The sequence below is a fragment of the Mesocricetus auratus genome, unplaced genomic scaffold (assembly GCF_017639785.1).
Source record: "Mesocricetus auratus isolate SY011 unplaced genomic scaffold, BCM_Maur_2.0 Super-Scaffold_100007, whole genome shotgun sequence".
Lineage (NCBI taxonomy): Eukaryota > Metazoa > Chordata > Mammalia > Rodentia > Cricetidae > Mesocricetus > Mesocricetus auratus.
The window spans coordinates 84,925,554-84,944,868 of record NW_024429191.1 but is presented as its reverse complement, the minus strand read 5'-3'; the positions used below and the strand labels follow the sequence as shown (position 1 = coordinate 84,944,868).

Genomic DNA, 19,315 nt, shown 5'->3' with positions numbered 1-19,315 from the left:
CACACATCTGGACTCAGGATTGAGAGGTAGACAGATCTCGGCCGGGCATGGTGGTGCACGCCTTTAATCCCAACACTCGGGAGGCAGAGGCAGGAGGATCTCTGTGAGTTCGAGGCCAGGCTGGACCGACAGCCTCCAAAACAATACAGAGAAACCCTGTCTCGTAAAACCAAAAAAAAAAAAGAAGTAGACAGATCTCTAAGTCCAAGACTACCCTGGGCTACCAGAGAGTGAATTAGACAGAGCTCACACCTTTAATCCCAGGATTTGAGAGGTATAAAAAGTAGAGGCAATCAGTCTGACGATTGGCCACGTTAAGGAGAGCATAGCAGTGAGTGAATCTGAGGAGCAATGAAGTCGAGAGCCTTCTGAGGATCTCCCCTTTGCTCTGAGCTGAGGTAGAGGTAAGAGCTTGTGGCCAGTTGCTTTGCTTCTCTGATCTTGAGCTTGAACCCCAATATCTGTCTCTAGGTCATTTATTTATTGTGCTAGTTTCTTTGCAAAGAATACATTTAAAAAAATTGAAATCCACACTTAAGCTAGCAATGTGCCTATAATTTGCTTAATGCATTATTTTGTCTGTGGGATTTATCATCTATACTACAGAGTCAATGTGCTATTTCACAGAAAGAAATCCAAACTAACCCACATGACCTGAACAGCAGGGCGTGGCAGACACAGCAGAAAGTATGAGGTCTGCCAAGACACAGCTGGATCTGGGATAGCCCGGCCTGGAATTCACTATATGGTACAACTGTCATGCTTCCTCTGAGAAAAAACAAAGTTAAGAGTCATTACTCCCAGAGGGCACATGATTCCAAGGTGTTCACCTAATCTCATTAGCTAGCACCTGGGACACTCACAATCTGATCTCTTAGTTCAGGGACAGCCTGGTCTACAGAGTGAGCTCCAGGACAGCCATGGCTACACAGGGAAACCTTATCTTGAAAAACTAACAACAAAACAAATTTTTAAGAAGCTGAATTTGAGATTTTTTTTTTTTTACCCATCACTGACTTTTCCTAGCTCATTCTTCAAAATCAATAGCACCTCTAGTGGTCACCTTAGTTTCAATAATCTCAAATCATTTCCTAAAGAGTTTGAGCCTCCTCTTGAACCATGTAACACACGTCTTAACCAATTAAAATGCACCCAACTGGAGAAGGAAGCAAAGCATACTAACAAGGAAATCTGACGCTGGCAAGATGGTTCCTTGGGTAAAGCACCTGCCTGAAAGCCTGACAAAGCTGACTCCACATAAATGCAGAACAGAAAGACAACTTCAAAGTTGGCCTTTGACCCCCACTCAGTAGCAAGGGCACCCATACATATTATGCACAGTTTTGTTTTCTATTTTAAAGAATGAATTCTAACAGAGATGGCTGCTTATTCTAATGCAGTCTGTGGCACACAATAACCTGGAACTTACTATGTCTCCCAGGCAGGTTTCGAATTCCAGATCCTCCTGCCTCAGCCTCCTGAGTGCTAGGATTATTGGGGTATGCAAACATGCCTAAACTGAAATTTTTACTACAAAACAAACTTTTCTAGCTGGCCACGGTGGACACACCAGTAGACAAATACTGAAGAAGATAGAGGAAGATCATGAGTTTGAGGCCAATCTGGGGACTTATCACTGAAATTGCTTTCTATATTACTAATATTTCTGAATTTCAATGTTATAAAACCTCTTCCTTTGTATTTCATTTTTCCCTTTCAGATTATCAGTATAGATATGTAACTAAATTATAGTTCAAAACAGCTGAGCCTCTTAAAGAACAAATCAAAATGAAAGAGCCAATTCCATAATTAAAACAAGGGTGCTGCAGGGCATGGTGGCACTTGCCTTAATCCCAGCCTTCTGGGAGGCAGAGGCAGGTGGATCTCTGTGAGTTCAAGGCCAGCCTGGTCTACAGAGTGAGTTCCAGGAAAGGCAGTGCTGTTACACAGAGAAACCATCTCAAAAAAAATTTTTAATGGGAAGCTCTAGGTGATACAGTAGTAGTTTCTCTTAATTCATCTGCATTTTATACTTTTCAACAAGGAACAAGTTTTATTGTGGCAAAAATAAAAGGGCTTAGTGTCTCAAGATACTTAGCCCAAGACACAAAGCTGAAGCAAGAAGGAATTCTGCAGCTACTCTGCCTCCTCCTCCTTTGTAGCTCCTACCCCTTGGGTTCTTTCTCACTTTTCCTTAATAAATGTAAGATCAGGAGCTGGAGTGATGGCTCAGTGATTAAAAGTACCTTCCCTCACCTACCAGTCACTACCTCCCCCGCAGCAGTCTCTGAAATACTTCTTACATCCCCTACTGCTTTCCAAAACCACCAACTTAATTCAAGCCCTCATCACCCTTCCTTTGACTACCCTGAATCCCACTGGTTTCTGATTCCCTCAGTCTCCTCCCTACCAATCCATCCTCTCACAAGATCCTGATCACGGGTAGCATCACCTTCCACTTCTAACCCAGACCCATGGAATTAGGATGCACAGTTTCAAGACCTGCCCCCCCATGTCCACTCTACCCCAGGGTTCCCTCTACACGCTCTTCTTTCAATTGTAAGAATTTGCTAGTAATAAGCCTGAGCCGTCAGCCAAACAATTATAATTAATATTAAGCCCCTGAGTGATTATTTTGTAAGTGGCTGCAGGGCTGGTGGGCAGAACTTTAACGCTCTGGCTACAGATATATCCAATACGTTCTTGCTAAGGTGGATCTTGGAATCACCAACTATTACCCTTCAGCCACAATCTCCAACATCACTTACCACTCAGTCTGTATCCTCACTACAAGATTTTTCACTGAGCTCAGTCTGACTTTCTTCTTAACAATTATCCATTAGCTGGTTATACTTGCCTTACCATGCAAAGCCCACATCAGTTTTGATTGCGTAACAATGCAATAGAAAAGGACAAAGATGACTCAAATAGTTAAAAACACAACATTAAAGGTCAATGAGATACAAGAGCCTTTTATACTACTAAATCAGATGAAAATGTTTACAGGAACATGAACTCCTATACAACTTACAGTGCCATGAGAAAATCTGTATTTGCTAGCAGTACAAACTGGTATGACATCCTTAGTACTACAGTAAAACAACACATCAAAATCCATAAAAACATTCATTAATATAAATATCCTTTGACATAATAACATACTCCAAAAAATATCCTAGATACAGTCAGAAGATATATGTGTACACACACACACACACACACACACACACACACACACACACACACACACACTTCCAGAGATCCTGAGTTCAATTTCCAGCAACCACATGGTAGCTCCCAACCACCTACAGTGGAATCTGATGCCCACTTCAGGCAGAGCACTCACACATATACATAACTGAAAATATCCAGAAACGTAAATAACTAATGCAAACAGACAGACATATAAACTTGGCAATGCAGTTCAGTTGGTAGAGTGCTTGTCTATCACACACTGAGCTCAATTCCCATACTGGTATGGGAGCTACACCTGTAGTCAGGAGAGGGATGCAGGAGATGAATTCAAGGTCATCTGAGGTCAGTGTAAACTGGATTAAATTATTTTTGCAAGCTTTCAATGTGTAAATTAACATTGTAAAAACCCCCCCTTTTTGTTTTTTGTTTGTTTGTTTGTATTTTCTGTCTAGCCCTGGCTGTCCTGGAACTTACTCTGTAGACCAGGTTAGACTTGAACTCAGAAATCTGTCATCATTTGCCCCCAAGTGCTAGGATTAAAAACATGCACTATCACGCTCAGCTTAAATTATAAAATTTATAACATGAAATTTTCATCAACACCTAATAAATTTTAAAGTATCAAATCATTACATTCGTAATTTAAAGTAGACTGATGCCTGGTCCAATCATCATCAGAGGCTTCTTCCGGCACCTAATGGGAACAGATGGGGAGACCCATAGCCAAACATTAGGGGGAGCTTGGGAAACCACTCAAGAGAAGGGAAGGAAGAATTATAGGAGCCAGAGGAATCAAGGACACCAGGAGAACAGGGTCCACAGAATCAACTAAGCAGGACTCATAGGAGCTCACAAAGACGAAAGTGGCAGTCACAGAGCCTGCATGGATCTGTTCTAGGTCCTCTGCATGTATGTTGTTGTTAGCTTGTGGTTTCTGTGGGAGTCCTAACAGTGGGAGTGGGGGTGTCTCTGACTCTTACCCCCACTCTTGGGACCTTTTTCCTCTTACTGGGCTGCCTTGTTCAGACTTGATGAGGGTTTGTGCCTAGTCTTACTGTAATTTGTTGGGCCATGTTTTGTTGATATCCCTAGAACACCTGTCCTTTACTGAAGGGAAACAGATGAGCAGTGGATCTTAGGGTGAAGGGAGGTAGGAGGAGGTGAGAGAAGTGGAGGGAGGGGAGTCTGCAGTCAGGGTGTATTGTATGAGAGAAGGATAAGTAAAATAAAAAGATGCAAAGATGGCTCATCACTAAGAACATGCACTGTTCTTACAAAGGACCAGAGCTCTGGTCCTAGCTCCCATGTCAAGTGGCTCACAGGTGCCTTGTAACTCCAGTTGCAGGGGATCTGTCATTCTGGTTCTCTTCTGGCTTCTGTGGCCACCCACACAAAAATGTGTACACACATTGTGCATGTGCACACACACACAGAAACACAAATATAATAAACAACAAGATAAATGTAAAAGAAAAAGAAAGCTCCAATACATCCAGCAAACAAGTGTCGGAGACTGGGAGCTAGGTCCTCACAACAGAACCACCCACCCCTCTGCTAGGCATTAACACAGAATTATGTGCACTCCTGGCCAAGACGACCATACCATGGCTACCTCCACCTCAGTTTCCCTTTTTCCTTTTTTTTTTTGAAACAGAGTCAATCCTCCTGCCTCAGCCTTTCTAGTTAGTGTTGGTTAGCTTTTTGTTGTTGTTGTGTGGGTTTTTTTGTTGTTTTTGTTTTTGTTGAGACAAGGTTTCTCTGTTTAGCTTTGGAATCTGTCCTGGAACTCATTCTGTAGACTATGCTGGCCTTGAACTCAGAGATCTAACAAAGACCAAGAGAATGGACCAAGAAGATTGGCTGACTCTCTTTAGCTGGTAGGCATTTCAGCAAAATGTAAATAATCTGAAGGGCTAATGGCGTAAGTAAAGGCAGTATAACATTTAGGGACAAAGTCTCACCTTTTGCTTCTACCAGAATATTCCCAGTATCTAAGTCCTCCAAACTGATCGTGTACATAATATACACTACGTATTTCATGCATAGTCATCCATGCCCCAACATAAAGAGTAGACATCAAGAAAGCAGCTTAGTCGTCAGAACAGAAGGTGATTAGCACTTAAGGACGCTGACACAGAAGCTGACAAGGACGTACCGCGCACAGTTCCATCACAAGATAAACTGAGTCTCAGAACCAAAGTGTGAGAAGAACCTCCCCTCACACTGCCTTTGATGGCTTCACACTAGTGGAACAGAACAGCAGGCAGTGCCTTGAGTTCACTTCATCCAATCAGTGCTGAAGCAGTCCACTTGATTAGGTCCTGCAGCACCAGGCTGCCTGCCTCAACCAGCTCTGCATCATTCCACCAGGACTGGGATTACAGGTGTGGCCCACCACACCGTTTCTAGCCAGACATTCTTGTCAAGATGAAGTCTCCAAACATGGCCAAGGCACAGTTAAACATATGTATAAAACTACCACAATGAAAAAACATACATCACAATGAAACCCATTAACTTGTATATTAAAAATTTAACAAAAGTAAAAGAATGCTATCTCTCTTGTTCCTTCTTAAGATATTGCTGAATTCTGGGCTAGAGAGATGGCTCAGAGGTTAAGAATACTGACTGCTCATCTAGAGGTCCTAAATTCAATCCCTAGCAACTACATGGTGGCTCAAAACCATTTGTAATGAGATTGGTGTCCTCTTCTGGCATGCAGGGATACATGCAGACAGAATACTGTATACATAATAAATAAAATCTTAAAAAAAAAAGATATTGCTGAATTTTTTTTCTAAGCCATCTATACTCACCTGCAGTTCACTGCACTGGGTATCACCCAAATAGCCCATCAGAGCTCTTTATAATTTCTGAAAGAGAGAAAAAAAGCCTTTAAATACCACAGATTGTCAGATGTGGTGGCACACACCTGTAATCCCAGTCCTGAAAAGACTAAGGCAGGAGAATCTTGGATTTGAGGTCAGTCTGGACCATATATCAAAACACTGTCTCCAAAAAATACACAACAAACACAGGCACAAAGAAGATCGGTGTATCATTTCAGAAGCATCTGTGTCTACTCTGCATAGCATCTGGCCTTTCTGTCCACAGTAATGCAATCAGATATAGGAGAACTAGCCATGGACCAAAGCCCTGACACAAGCCTCTAGACATACTACTACTACTGACCTTCACAACCTGGGGCAAGTCAGTTTCTCTCTGCCTACATTGCCTCATCTGGAAAATGAGAAAGTTATGGAGTAGAGTGTTTGCCTAGTCCTGAGTTCAATACCCAGAACTGGTATGATGACACATGTGTATAACCCCAGTACCCAAGAAATGGAGGCAGGACGATCAAAAGTTCAAAGTTGAGAGTCTGGCAGTGGAGCTACACACCTTTAATCCCAGCACTCAGGAGACAGATAGAGGCAGGTGGATCTCTGTGAGTTCGAGGCCAGCCTGGTTTACAGAGCGAGTTCCAGGACAGGCTCCAAAGCCAGAGAAACCCTGTTTTTTAAAAAAAAAAGTTCAAAGTTGGAGATGGTAAGATGGTTCAGCACTTGTTCTTCCAGGATTCTCCGTACCCACTTTAACTCTCTGACTCCAATGACTCCAATTCCAGGGAACCCAGAGCCCTCTTCTGTCTCCAAGAGTAGCAGACATGCATGTAGTACACATACATACAAGACATTCATATACATATACATGAAATAAATCTAAATTTTTTAAAAAAGTTTAAGGTTATCCTCAGCTACATAGCTCAAAGCCAGCCTGGGCTACACAAAACTGTCTCAAAAATAAGGGGAAAAAATGAGAAAGTAAAACCAACCAGACATAAAGAGCAAAGCTTTCCAGAAAGAACACCAGTCCACCATTCAACTGTTCTTTTGCTATGTTAGTTGACATTTAAGCCTAAATTTCCATCTTCCCAAAATGGAAGTAGATGTCTTATAAAACATTAGAGAACTGGGGATAGCAGGTCATAAAAAGTCCACAGTAAACATAGGGGAGCTTATCATAGAACCCAACAATGCGGGCTAGAGAGATGGCTCAGCAGTTAAGAGGGCTCAGGTCCAGTTCCCAGCATCCACATGGCAGATCCCAGCTGTCTGTAATGACAGTTCTATGGGATCTGACACCTTCATACAGACATACACACAGGCAAAACACTAAAGCACGTGAAAGAAAAATTAAAATTTAAAAATCCAGGCAGAGGCAGGCGGATCTCTGTTAGTTCGAGGCCAGTCTGGTCTACAAGAGCTAGTTCCAGGACAGCCTCCAAAGCCACAGAGAAACCTTGTCTCGGAAAAAAAATGTAAAAATCCAACAATGGTAGTAGGGCATAGTACATACACCTTTACTCCCGGCACTCGGGAAGCAGAGGCAGGATCTCTGTGAGACGCCAGTCTGGTCTACAGAGTGAGTTCCAGAACAGCCAGGGCAATATGGAGACCCTGTCTCAAAACACACAAAATAATAAATAAATAAAACTAAAAATAAAAGATCAACAAAATCAAAACATCACCAGCCTGACCTCAAGACTAATTGTCTAAACATTTAATAGTTTGACAGCTGACTGTCACTAACGCTTAACATCACAGGACATCAGAATAGGCATCCAGGCCACGCCTTCTGGATTTCTCACTCTACGTCTACTGCTGCCAATTCACTTTAGGATCAGAGAGGTCTTCCAAAACCTAAATGACACCCAGCTGTTTACAAAGGCCATGCAGAAGAAGAGGGAGACAGAGGGGAAACAAGGCGTTGGGGAAGATGGGAATTTGTCTTTAACTTTTTTCTTTTTAATGTACTGGGGTGGGGGTAAGTGAACGTGAATGTGTTTGTGTTTGTGTATATACACATGCATTTATATATTTTTAAATGTATATGTGTGTGTAAACGTCACACATGTGCAAATACCACAGAAGCCAGAGAAGACCTAAAGTTACAGGCAGTTGTGGGCCACCAGTGTGGGTGTTGGGTATTAAAATGTTCTTATCTTACATACTAAGCCAGCTCTCCAGCCCCATTCAGACAGGATTTCTCTGTGGCTTTGGAGCCTGTCCTGGAACTTGCTCTGTAGACCAGGCTGGCCTCAAACACATGGAGATGCGCCTGCCTCTATCTCCCGAGTGCTGGGATTAAAGGCGTGCGCCACCACTGCCTGGCCCAGCTCCAGTCTTTGTTTATACTCAAGTATTGCTCAATTTAACTTACCATATGCATGCATGATTTTTGTGTAACTTTTCAAACTATATTATTTATAAATATACCTGACAGGCTGTGTTTACAAGAATACTTCCACCATAAGGTAGAGTTCCCACAAAGGAGTAAAAAAGCAAATTCCGATGTGATAAGAAAACTGAAAATACAGCACAGAAATAAAACTCACAAATCATTCACACTTCAGAGGGGATCAATCCAAAAATGTGACGAGGACAGGGGAGGTGGCTCAGTGGGTAAAGGCACTTGGAGGCACAAGCCTGACACATGAGTTCAATCTCAGACCCATGTGAAGGCGGGAGGAGGGAGCCAACTCCAAAAGTTGCCCTTTGACTTCCACAAGTGCATGCATTCGCAGACATACAACATTAAAAACGTTTAATTAGATATGTCTATTGCGAATGTACACTCATATATATATATATATGATACAGATCATATATATATGATAAACCAGGCTTCTTATTCAAAAACTAGACAAATTCCTGCTCCTAAAGAGCTGACCCAGAATGGTTATAAGCATACAAAGTTGATAAGTACTCACAAGTATGACCTATGCAAGTAGTCTTCATTCTCTATCAGAGGAATGCTAACTATCAGAGACAGGATTTAAGTGTACGTCAGCCACCCCTGAAGTGACAGAAGTATTTGTGTGGTACATGTGCTCATGCTACACAAGTAACCCTGATACACCAACGCCCCGAAGAGACGGGTAAGCTCTCTCCATCTTACACTTCTCTTCTAGAAAACATTTCAAAATACTACTTAGCAATCCAACTACATTTGCAAGTATGTTTACCTAGGTTTATGAAAATAAACAACCCTAAGAACCGCAATGCTTGCACTGGGCCTGCATTTGGATCTTCTATAGTGAGTGACAGACAATTATAGGCTGATTTGCATTCACTGTTACTGTCAAGTCTACTTCTCAAACAGAGAACACAGGTGCATTTACCAGATTTAGTCAACTTCCCTGAGGGTCACTCTATACTAGTCTCAGCTTTTCATGAAAACGTTACACTTTTAAAATTTCTTTCGAGACATTTTTATTTCATGTGCCTATATGTCTGTGTGCCACAAACGTGCCTAGTGCCCAGAGGTCAGAGAGGGTGCTGTATGCCCTGGGACAGACAGTTGTAAGTGGTCATAGATGGCTGGGAACTGAACCAGAGAGCCTCTATGAGAACAACAAGTGCATTTAATGACTGAGCCATTTCTCCAGAATACGCACTGCAGACTTACGCTTCACAAGGCCCTTCAGAAGCAGGAATGACTGTTCTTTTTAGCAATTGTTTTCTTAGCCATTGTAACTGTACAGTCCATATATCTACAGAAACTTTAAAGACAATGATGACTGGATTCATTTAAGCTATATGAAGATGAAATTTCTTACTAATAATGACAAAAGGCAAATTTCCCAGCTAAGAGGTGCCAGACTATATAAACTCACTCCTCCAAAAATACAACCTTATCTAAAACCAGTGCCCTAGCTTACCAGCCAAAAGACAGACTAAGAAGCCAGGTTCAAAGACAGACTTCTACTTTAGTGTAACCTTTGACACTATGGTATTTCCCATTTTACAATACTTCCTGTAGCTGACAGTGGTGGTAGTGCAGGCCTTTAATTCCAGAACTTGAGAGGCAGAGGCAGGCGATCTCTTGAGTTCAAGGCCAGCCTGGGCTACAGAGCAAGTTCCAAGACAGCCAGGACTATGCAAAGAAATCCTGTCTCAAAACAGAAAAACAAACAGTTTTATGTAACAAGTTGCTTGATGGCCAACCACTAGCTTCACTTTGAAGAAAACAACAACACTTGTCTGCTTGAATGGAAACTATGAAGAATGTCTTAATACAAATCAGGCTAAGTAAGGAACAGTAGTAGTTCCTCCACAAGATTACTCCTAAGTACTCAATTTTTGGACTACAAGTGAGGACATTTCTGGGGGCAACAGCAGATACTTGGCTCCTGGTCACAGAATTACCTATGGATTTCAAACAAAACAAGAGGAAGAGTTACAACTGGGAGGTCTAAGACAAGAACATGCCTCCATCCACACAATGAAAATAAATTTAAAAGCCTGTATTTGCTCTGCCAAAATTTAAAATTAAGATAAGCACAGCTGAGTTTCAACACAAGTAGAAGTGTTATGTGCTAAAAGAGTCTTGGTCTGCGTCACCTCCCTTCCCCACGGTCCCCACTCCCTTTGTTGCGTCTGAAAGACAAACTGTCAACTATATGCTTCAATCTTGAGGGACCGGGGAACACAGCTTATTCTTTTGTTTTTGTTTTTTTTTTTAGTTTTTCGAGACAAGGTTTCTCTGTGGCTTTGGAGGCCGTCCTGGAACTCACTCTGTAGACCAGGCTGGCCTCGAACTCACAGAGATCCGCCTGCCTCTGCCTCCCGAGTGCTGGGATTAAAGGCGTGCGCCACCAACGCCCGGCCCACAGCTTATTCTTTAAAAAAATGTAATATATATGAAAAGTTTGTGAGGATTTCAAATGTAAATACCCATATATGTTAAGGGGGAAAATAATAAACAAATCTGCAATAAATCAATTGACCATCGTTATATTTTTCTAAAGCAATGATTCTCAACCTTCCTAATGCTGCAACCCTTTAATACAGTTCCTCATGTTGTGGTGACCAGAACCATAAAATTATTTCATTGCCTCTCCCCAAAAGCAGAGCATCAGTGGCCTTTAATCCCAACACTTGGAAGGTAGAGGCAGGAGGACCTCTGTGAGTTCAAGGTCAGCCTGGTCTACAGAGTTGCAGCACAGCCAGAGCTACACAGTGAAACCCTGTCTCAAAAAACCAAAAAAGAAAAAGTATTATTTCACTGTTACTTCATAGCTCTCATTTTGCTACTGCTATGAGTTGTAATGTAAATATCTGACATGCAGGATTTCTGATATGCAACCCCCACAGGTTACAGGACCCACAGGTTGAGAACTGCTGTTCTAAAGCAACCAGAGGTATCTTAATTTGAGAAACCGGTTGAAAACTATAAACAAGCTTCTTTCTCTCCAGTACACAGTACAAACTGCTCACTAACATATATAAGTCCTTTAGTAAGCCAGGCATGGTAGCATCCCAGCACTTGGGAGTCCAAAGCCAGCCTTGTCTACCTAGCAACTTCCAAGCCAGTCAAACCTATAGTAGTGAAACCGGTCCAGAAAAAAAAAATCCAAAGTATTACATGGGATAAACAATAATTTGAATTTACACACCATATAGGACCAGAAATGATGACAGAGTAGTCATATCCCCAATAAGCAACACAGAGCTTAACACTATCATTTGTTTCAAAGTACTATCAGACATTTGCTACTCGGTTTTCAGAAAACAAGAGGGGCTGTAGATAGAGCTCAGTCATTCTGCACTTGTCTACTACGTGTGAACCCACAGGTCTCATACATACCAGCACCACAAAACAAACAACTAAATTAAAAAATAATAATAACAGAAGTGATTTGTTTGCTGAAAATTATTATCTCCAATGGAAACAGTCTTCCCAAAAGTCCCACAAACTGTGGGTGTGTGAACTTTATCTATTCAATTGCTTATACTCAGTGTGGAGTAAGTAATGGACATCAAAACAGATAAAAACCAGACCATCCAATTAAAGTTACACAAGGAAATTTGAAGAGGCAAACTATAATTACTCCTGGAGAAGACACTGATCAAGGATAGCCACAAATAACATTTGGCTCTAGACAAGTTCTACTATGTGTGAATAAGTTGGAGCCACTAACTAAAAAGGACAGTACAACTCTGCTAACTCTAGCCCTGCCTGTATCCCAATTGGCTGACTGATCTCCTTGGAAAGTGGCGGCTGGGGTTGGTTACAGTAAAGAGGGAAAACAGGGCAGAGTTTTTAGCTTCGATCTCACCTCGCACATCTCCCCAGCACGGTAGTTCCTTAGTGATCAATTACGTCATCCAATTCCTGGGGCAAACAGAAGAGCAGAATATCTATACAATACCATTGGAGCCATTATCAGTAGCAAACATTTAATCATCCTGAAGTAAAAGAACATGGAGATTTCAAGTGGGAAAAGTTACAAAAATTGTACAGTATGAAGCTTTGGGGGAGGAGGACTGTTTCTTTTACCTAAAATTGAAAATATTTTCTTTTCGGTAACAGATGACAACTGTTCCTAAATCTTAAAGATAGTAAAGTCATCTTTTCAGCACTGATTAGTCCTGCTTTCAAAAATACAAGGGGGAGGAAAAGAAAAGGATGGGGGGAAAGCTATGCATATGAGTGAGGAGGGCAAAAACGAAGAACAAACTAGGCCTCCTTCCCCTGCTCCAGGAATCCACTATCTCTGGAGCTACACTTTTGATTATATTAATGGCTTGCCTGAAAAGTGTAGTTTGCAAGGGAAAAAAGAATGCCAATTTCGGAGTTCAACAAAAACTTACAAGGTTCCCAACCCAAAAGGAATCTGAAGACTCTGACTTCCAGCCCTGTCTGAAAGGACCCTCCGCAAAGGCCAGGGGGCACAAGACTCAAACTGTCTGGGGAAGAGAAATCAAAGTTCCCAGCTAAGACTGGGTGTCCCAGCCCTTGGAAAGAGGGAGAGAGACACGCAACACAGAGAGAGAGGCCGGCCTTTGGAGGCCACTTTCTCCAGGAAGAGATAGTGGTTTTGTTTTTGTAGATGTGCTCGCGGGCCACGCATGTCCCAGGAGGGGGGCGGGGAGAGGGGGACCACAGTGAATCACGGGCTCTGGGGCGCCCCCCCTGACCCACTTTTCGTGGTGTCCCCTTCCCCGGGGTCGCCGACCCACCCCAGGTGGAAGTGCTAACCCTGAGGGCTGTACCGCGCGCGGCGTGGGAGGCCGCCCGCTCCCCACCCTAAGCCGCGACCCCGGGGGCGCTGGGCGTGCGGGGACTCCGGGGCGGCCCGTGCCCGAGCACCCTCGCGCGGGCTCCCGGGTCGCCCCGAACCTCGGGCGTGTGCAAGGACCCCCCCGGGTCACCGCCTGGACGGCTGGCGCCTCAGCCCCCCGGCGGAAGGGAAAGGAGATTGAGGAGGGGAAGAAGCAGTAAACAGCTCCAGCGTCCGGGCCTCGCCTCAGAGAGAGCCCCGCTCCCCAGGCCCTGCGGCCGGCCGTCGGGACCCCCCGCTGTCTCCGGGGCCGCGCTGTCCCGGACCCGGAGCACCCGAGGGGAGTCCAGGCCACTCCCCGGATGGCTCTGGAGGCTCCCGAAGCGACCCGGGCAGCGGAGAACGGGGAAGTCAGGACTTACCTGTCATTACTTTCTACGCCATCTTGGATCCACTTGTCAACGTCCCCACAAAGCATTATGGGTAAGAAAGAGCCTTTAAAGTGACTCCCCCCCCTCGGCCCCCGACTCCCGCCTCCTGCCGCCGGCGCCGCCCCCTCCGGCCGCACCTCCCTCCGGAAAGTTGGCCCCAGAGGCCCGCCCGGCCCCCTTCAGCGCCTGCAGGACTTCGCGGGGAACATCCTGCCCCTTAGGATTTCCAACTGTGTCTTTGGGGTGCTCTCTTTTCTCCCTGCCCCGGTCTCCCCCTATCCCCTACGCGAGCTGCTGTCTGACCCGCCGCGATCCTGCCCTGGCATGCAGACGCCCCACTTCTGCATTCAATCAACGCGGGGTGTCCTGGGCGCGGGTGGCGTGCGAGCCACTAGCGGATGCACGGATGCATGCAGGGATGCAAAGACGCAAGCATGAGCACGGCTGCGAGCGGTCCCCCAGCTCCGGGTCCTTGCAAACGCTCGCGCTTCCCGCCCCGGGGCATCCGCCACGCACGTCGCACCCGCGCGCAGGGACAGTGCCTGTACCCTGGGAAGCCACTCTGGGGCCCCCGGATTCCAGGAACTCTGCGAACGCCTAGTCAACCCGACAGCGAAGCGCGATTGGGGTTTGGGAAGGTTAAGCTCAATGCAACTTTTACCCCCCAGTTTACTCAGCCTCGCGCCGTCTCCTCTCGCCGGGTAATGTGATCCGCGACCCTCTCGGTCGGAGGACCCCTCCCCCTAGGAATGTAGCTTTCGGCTCCGTAAGATCTACCGGATAGAGTCCAAACTGCGGACTGTGACTTCCCCCGCAGGTAACTGCGGGGAGCCAGGTTGCTGACTCCGGGTGGGGCGTGGATGCGCGCCTGGACCGGGAGGAGGGTCCCCGGGAAGGTGGGGAGCAGTGCTTACGGTCTTCCCACTGTCCTGTTCCCACAGGGCGGCGACCCCAGGCGGCGGGACAACGTAGAAGGCAGGCGCCACGCTGGCTCGGGGCAGAGAGGAGGGGGATGTCCAGAGTGGCTCGGAGGCGACTAGGGCGCAGGAAGTAGGAGGCGACCGTGCGCCCGCTACAGACCTCTGCGAGCATCCCGCGGGCATCTGCTTTCTCGCTGCAAGACCGACACGCCGCGCGCTCTCTGCCCCTCCCTTTTGCTTCGGGCGTGCGGACACCTGGCCCAGGTGACTACCACACACACACACACACACACACACGCACGCACGCACGCACACACGCACACACGCCTTGCTCACTGAAGTACCTGCTTCTTGCAGCCCTTGTCCTGTCAGAAACGGAGGTCTGTTGATTTACTCCCCAACCCCCACCCTGTACGTTCTCTTCCCAAAGCCTCCAGTGTCAGCATTTCTGAGTTTGGGACTTCTGCCTACCCCGAACAATATTTGGTGTACTGTACAAAAGAAAATCCTCCAAGACTCTCCGGGTCGATCTTGTGCTTAGCTTTTACGAGGTTTTACTCCCCAGCGGTTGGAGGGATGAGGGTGTTATTCCCCAGCACACTAAAACGTGCTAACAAAATGCTGCTAAAAAGCCTCTCCAAATTCGAAGAAATTGTGGGCACAGGCATTGGCACGTACACACCCTCTTTTTGGTGCAAGGGGAGGGTCTTCCGTCTGCCCTTTATAGGCATCTCCACCAGAGGTGTCTGGAGCTACCTGGGTGGTTGCTGACTTACCTCTGCCCCTAGGGAGCCAAAAGCTCCACCAGTCTATTGTCCCAGCCTGAAGAGAAGGGTGAGGTGTAGCCTCATTAAGTGATTGGCCCCGGGGTCACTCTTGAGGGAGGGAGCAGGTGAGTCATTCCCAGCGGACTAGGAAGAGGCTGTCAGGGGAGGAACCTCCCCTGAGTCACTTTTCAGAGCTTCTGCGAATCTCCAATGGTGTTGGGAACTGGAACCTAGAGTTCCGGACACCTCTAGGGTGGTCGAAGGCGCCTCCCCAACCGGCCCCTCTGCTCTTCCTGCAAGTGAAGGCCCCTAAGTCCTGTTTCCAGGGTACCCCAGTTGCTGCCCCTCCAGTTCCTGCTTTTCTTTCAGCCACTAGGATGCACTAATGGAATGATTGGCAACTTTAAGTGGGCGATCTGAGCTTCCTTGTAAGTAAGTAATCAACCGAAGAGCCAGAGCTGTGCCTGCCAAACTGCCTTTGGTAGGTAGTCTTTCTTTGCTTTAGAAAGGCTTTGGCCCGAAGACAGACTCCATTGATGTCACTGCCTCGAGTGAGTGTCCTGGCAGGTTCTTGTCCCGGATGCCACCTGTTATCTGGGCTAAGAGAACCTCCTAACTGCCCGTGCTCCCAGACTGCCCCTTATAGTATGCCGTCCATGTGACCAGTGTTTGTGAAATGCAAATTATGTGACTCCCCCTAAGCCTTCCTCATCATACGTGAGATGAGCCTTAAGTTCCCAGCCACTGCCTGCGAGCTCAGTGAGATTGCCCACCTCCCCTTCCCCCATCATGAGGCCAGAGTGACCTTCCTCTTCCCTACATCACCCCAAACTTCCTTCCCCTGAGAAAAACTAGTTCTCTCTGTCAGTCATCATCTTATCATTCAGGTCACTGTGCCTGTCACTCCTCCAAGAGGACCTTTGTGATCCCCTTAAATAAAACAGGTCACTCCACTCTACCACTGTTAGAAACTGTCTCATCAATTTGTTTGATTATCATCTGACCCGCTCACGTCTGTTTTGATTTACCTTTGGAGTGGGGGCACGAACATAGATACTTAGCAAATATCTGTGGAATGAATGACAAACTTATCAGCACACGGCGGTAAGGAGACTGGGTGTCTGAAGTGGAGTGACCAACTCTTGAGACTGCTCTGAGCGCATTCAGCTAGGGACCCAATGGGGTTGCGGGGCTCTGCTGCTAACCTGGTTCTGTCCTGTTCCTGAGTTGATAGACACTAGTGGCACCGGTTCCTCCTCACATTCCTCTCCCCACTCTTCGCTCTCCACCAGCACCCTTAGCCGTCTTTAGGCCTCTCGTCACATTGTCTAGTCATCTCTTTTCATGATTTAAATCCAAAAAGGGATTCCTGAATCTCTGGCAGCACTCTCAGACACCCCCACCCCTGGCCCCCACCCCCACCGCCACCCCCAGTGTGAGGTTCTATTCAACAACCTCTTGGTGTCTCTCATAGACACTCTAAACCCCACATTCTCACAACATGTCTTCCTTTTCTTCCTCCTCCCTTCTTCTGCCTCTCCTTTTTCTCCTTCTACTTCCAGAACCTGCCTGTCTCTGCTCTCCAATGCCAGGGTTACAAGCACACACCCCATTCCCAGCTCTTTCTCTGTGCATGCTGGCCTTGTGAACTAAGGACCCCATGTTTGTGCAGCAAATGCTCTTAGCCACTGAACCGTCTTGTGGAAGTCAGCTCTGTCCTTCCAGGTGGCTCCTCAGGGTCCACCTCAGGTCAACAGGTTTGGCAACAAGCACCTTTAGCTGAGCCGTCCTGCCAGCCCTCTTTTTGGTTTTGTTTGTTTGAGACAAGATCTCACCATGTAAGTTAGGCTAGCCTGGAACTCTGGTCATCCTGGCTCACTCCTCTCAGTACGACCTGTGCCATCACACCCAGCCCTTCCGTCTCTGTGTCTGAGAGCTTACATGGCTCACACCTTTGTTTCCAAGAAGTTGGATTCTCCTCTCACTTCTGAATATGTCATTCCCATGTTCCTGTAACAATTGCGGGGAGTTGCTGTCTGTCACCTTATTTAAAATTGCAGTATTCCTACACATAAGCCTTAATTCTTTCCCTGCTTTTGTCTGCTTGGTTTTTTGTTTATTTGTTTGTTTGGTTGGCTGGTTGGTTGGTTGGTTGGTTTTTTGGGGGGGTTCTGTTGTTTGTTTTTTATTTTGGTGGATGGTTTTTGGGTTTTTCAAGAAAGGGTTTCTTTGTGTAGCCCTGGCTGTCCCAGAACTCGCTCTGTAGACCATCCTGGCCCTAAACTCACAGAGATCCACCTGCTTCTGCCTCCTGAGAGCAAGGATTAAAGGCGTAAATACAACATCTGTAATTGAAATGTTTGATAGCAGTGAGTTTAGGTCAGGAAAGGTTAGCTGCTAGTGGAGTAAGAGTGTTTTTTAGCTCTTCTGCTATCTGGAAATAAGGTTCAGGCATCAGTGACAGCCAGTGGAGGGTCAGCAAACTGCACACTGGACAGTGTAAGGAAATCAGAAGAATGGTAGAGGTGAGTGACAGCTAGGTTAATCATGCAGAGACACTGAATAGAAAAATTCAGCTGAATGATGGTGACGCACGCCTTTAATCCCAGCACAAGGGTCATATTGTGCTCTACCCTGCCACACACACATCATAAACACATAAAATACAATTTAAAAATTAAAGACCTGTTGTGACTATTGATGCATAGCATTCTACTAATATATATGTACCTTGTACACACATACACACACACACACACCGGTGTATAAATTTGGATTTTTGGTAACCTTTTCTGTCAGCTTTGAAAAAGGGTTTACCATGTTGATTATGCTGAAACAAACAGCCATTTTGGTCTAGAAAAGTTGAATTTTTCCCATTTGTACAAGAATAACACTGTATTAAACATGTAAAGCCTTATCTATGTGAGTTTGATTACAGAAACTAAGAAAGTAGTCTCTAAATAATGGGGGGGGGGAAATAAACTTTAATAGACTAAAGTCAGGCAATGGGTGGTGTACATCTAATTCCAGCACTTGGGAGGCAGAGGCGGCAGATCTGTGAGTTTGAGGCCAGCCTGGTCTACAAAGTGCACAGACTTCTTTAACCCTCCTTCACTTGTCACCCAGCATGGGGCACATTTGGAAGGAAGAGGAAGGGCTCACCCTCACACCAAAGCCACACCCTCAGGCCGTTACCTCAAGTCTATTGTCAAAACAAGATGCCACTACAAAAGTGAGCATCCCAGGACAGCCTGGGCTATTAAACAAACAAACCCTATCTCAAACAAAACAGACTATAAAATAGGTGGGATTAAAACTAAATTACATCAACAATAATTTTAAATAAGCCATGCTAGTGTGTGAGCTCCAGATACAGTGAGAGACCTTGTTTCAAGAAATGAGGTGGAGCCGGGCAGTGGTGACGCACGCCTTTAATCCCAGCACTCGGGAGGCAGAGGCAGGTGGATCTCTGTGGGTTCCAGGCGGGCCTGGACCGACAGCCTCCAAAACAATACAGAGAAACCCTGTCTCGTAAAAAAAAAAAAAGAAAAAAAAAAAAAAAAAGAAAAAAATGAGGTGGAGAGTGATTGAGAAATACTCCAGATATTGACCTCTGGTCTCCACATGCATACACACACAAATAAAGCAATCCAGCCTGGTGGCGCACACCTTCAATCCCAGAGGCAGGTGGATTTCTGAGTTCCAAGCCATCCTGGTCCATATTAGTTTCAGGACAATCAGAGACAGTTGGAGAGACCTTATCTTTAGAGAGAAGGAGGGAGAGGGAGGGAGGGAGGGAGAGATCAATAGAAATAAAGAATACAACAAGAGGATGGGAAATGTGACCCAATTGTAACTCACTTGCTGAGGATTTGAGAGGTTCCATAACCAATACCAAATAATCTGTCATCCTAGTACCTGGGAGGTGAAGACAGG

At 45.7% G+C, this 19,315-nt stretch overlaps 1 protein-coding gene and 1 long non-coding RNA gene across 4 annotated transcripts in view; one reads left to right on the top strand and one right to left on the bottom strand.

Moving 5' to 3' along the window:
• Helz (helicase with zinc finger) overlaps window positions 1–13,763 on the bottom strand; it is a 127,627-nt gene extending 113,864 nt beyond the window's left edge. For all 3 annotated transcript variants that reach the window (XM_005069993.4, XM_013113329.3, XM_040749983.1), the window contains exons 1-3: window positions 13,684–13,763; window positions 12,317–12,372; window positions 6,012–6,068 (exon numbers count right to left, since the gene is read on the bottom strand). The gene's annotated coding sequence lies outside the window, so the exon portion shown is untranslated. The remainder of the gene's footprint in view (window positions 1–6,011; window positions 6,069–12,316; window positions 12,373–13,683) is intronic.
• Window positions 13,172–16,337, top strand: LOC110340886. The gene is made up of 3 exons (XR_002382721.2): window positions 13,172–13,744; window positions 14,361–14,509; window positions 14,634–16,337. It is a non-coding gene; the product is annotated as an uncharacterized LOC110340886 (long non-coding RNA).
• Window positions 16,338–19,315: the final 2,978 nt, after the last annotated feature.